The sequence below is a fragment of the Coturnix japonica genome, chromosome 1 (genome assembly GCF_001577835.2).
Source record: "Coturnix japonica isolate 7356 chromosome 1, Coturnix japonica 2.1, whole genome shotgun sequence".
NCBI lineage: Eukaryota > Metazoa > Chordata > Aves > Galliformes > Phasianidae > Coturnix > Coturnix japonica.
The window spans coordinates 65855233-65858089 of NC_029516.1; positions in this window are offsets into that span (position 1 = coordinate 65855233).

Genomic DNA, 2857 nt, shown 5'->3' on the forward strand with positions numbered 1-2857 from the left:
AATGAAAAAGAATGCTGGAGTTGAGATTTTCCCCAAGATCTGACAACACAAAGAATGAGAAAGGTGCTGGGAGGGCTCTGAATACTCTGCTAGTAAATAAACATTGGAATTTTCCAAACCAATTAAGAGTCAAGAGGTGCAAGGAGACAAAGATCATGGAAACTATGGGTATTTCAAATGAAAATCAGTATTTACTCTGAGAAAAAAAAAATGCAAAACCATCACCACCAACAAAAAACACACATAAAGATCTTTAAAGGTTTCCTAGAGTAAGTGTTTCTCCTCCCCACCTACTATCTTCCCTCTTCCTCAGTCATGGTGTACAGGCACCTCTCTTTGTGAAAGGTACAAAGCATTTCTCAGAGTATGGCATCTGAAATGATTCCAGAATAAAATGATGAGAAACCATTCAACACAAGGTCTTGTGGGAGTGGAGACAGAACAAAAAATGTATCTACAGCCCACGGGAGACTAAGGGGAAGGATCCTTTTAGTGCACAGAGAGAGGGAGACCCCACACTTTATGAAGTTTTCACAGTGTAGCTGTAAAGCTGATCCCTGACTTCCAGTCCTGTGAATTTCCACTCCAGTCTCCCTGTTTATAACCAGTACACAAAGCCCTTATCTCCTAAGCACAGCTTTAGATTATAGTGAGGGCAGACTGTCAAGAGAGCCTGTCAAGGCTAATGAGCACAAGGTTAAACCAGTGCTGCAGCAATACGACGCTGCTCAAGGAGCTGCTCAGCAGTGGGCTGAGTTTCCAGCACATATGTGTGGTTATATCTGTTTTCCCCTCTCTCTCATTAGTTCCTGTTGCTCTGAAACTATGTTGAGACCCCCTAAACTCAGAATATCTAGGCCTATATCTGAGCCTGCAGGACTGCTTTGCTTGCTGTAGCTCCATCAGCCAGGAAAGCCCAATGGGGACAGTGAAGCACTGGTGTGGTGGCAGATGAGTGTTTTTAGAAACACTGCAGTTGTGACTGTTTTTGGGGTATGTTTATCTTTGTGCTGCCTTTTTATACGGCCACCAGTGCTTTTAAGCATTTCTATTAAATAAGCACAGCAGTTCATGCAAGATGCTCATGTAGCCCATGAAGGAACTTATGAAAGCCATGCACCTCCTATGAGAACACTGATCTTCCTCCCAGGAGAGTAAAGAAGGAGAATCCCACCCAAGTGACACCCACAAATCCAAGGAAACAACCTTCTTCCCTGTGTTTTGGTATTAGCCAGGTAGAAAGGTAGAGTTTCCTTATGGAAGGGTAAAGTTAGTGGAATGAAAAAGAGCAGTCAATCATCACTATAAATGGAAGGCAGCTTGAAGCTGTTGAATGTGGAAATCACAAACATTCTGATACATATTTTTGCATTTGTATCATACATTCAGATAAATTAAAAGCGATCTTTTGCATCATACTTCCCCTGCCTATCCAGTGCAGTCATTTCCTCTAATAAACTTCCTAGTGCTTTGTGTGGTCAAGTGTTAGTTGTCCCCAAAGGATGAAGTTTCCACCACTTCCTTGAAAGGCATTGCACATCCCTCCATTAAGGAGATTCTTGATATTCAGTTAAAAGTTTCCTTTCTCATTGCACTACCATTACTCCTTATTATCCAGCTGTATACAGTCTTAAATAAATACATTTAAGCATTTGAATTTTTTTTCTAATTGGCAGCAGTTACCACATTCTTTCTTCTGCATCATTTGACTGCTTTATGGAGAAAAAATATGGGCTAATTTATTCACAAGCAAACTCCCCCCCCTCTTTTTTTGGTTTGCAGTTCTTGAATCCCTTCCAGTATGCCTCTGCCTGCCTAGAAGCACAATGCACAGAACCCAGGGCAGTCTGCCACACACTCAGTCTCCCCACATGTAAGAGGGTGTCTGCCCACACATTGCCCACTTCTGCAGGTTGAGAAACACCACTTCCAATCATCTAGCCATTAGCATTCTGAAATCTTTTCAATGCTATTTATTCCCATTGCATATTTGAGTTTTAAGTTGTTGTTGTTGTTTTTTTTTTTTTTTCCAGTTGCATTTTTCCAAGTTTGAACTTGTATTGTTGTTTTCCACCCACTCTTTAATCTCTCTTCAACTACTTTATATCAGTCTCCTGTCTGTTGGATGTTCATAACCTTTTCCACTGCAGCAATGTTGTGTCTTTCATTTATTGTAATAAATTAAAGGTATGTGTATAAAAAACACACAGGCATCAGAACATCTAAATACTTGCAGTGATGGCAGTCTTCCCTTATTTCTTCTTCTCAAAAGCTCAAATCACTTGATCATCAGCTGTTAAAATGAACTCATCCTAACTGCAAGTGACAGCAGTCATCACCCATAGATCTCATTACGGTGCTGCTTACTCTGTTTCACATGGGCAAGTTACTGCCATCCCCACCAAGGCTGCTGTTAAAAACGACATAAGGATGCTTGTGTTGATGGAGTTTGTCTGTTGCCATCACCACAGCCCAGGCTCAGCGCCCTCAGCTTGCCTTGTCCATGAGGCCGGGATGACCCCACTGGGGAGGGGAACATGAAGAGTTTTTTGCATGCAGGATTACTGAGGTTAGCTGCTTCCTCAGCCAGCAAGCAAGTGGTGCCTTTGCTGAATTGCTTTGCCTTGCATAGGACTGTTAGGGGAGAACAGTGAGCCTTAGCTTGCCACATGCCTTGGTTTCATCAGCTGCTATGTTCCTGCAAACCTTTTATTGGTAATTATTCTCCAGAAGGAAGCACAAATTAGTGGCTCTATTAATTCTATTTTGCGTGTGTGTGTGAGAAAAGAGAGAGACTCATGTACATAAGAAAGTGTCCAAGTAAAACATGTTTATTATTTCCTTCTGCTTGCCATTA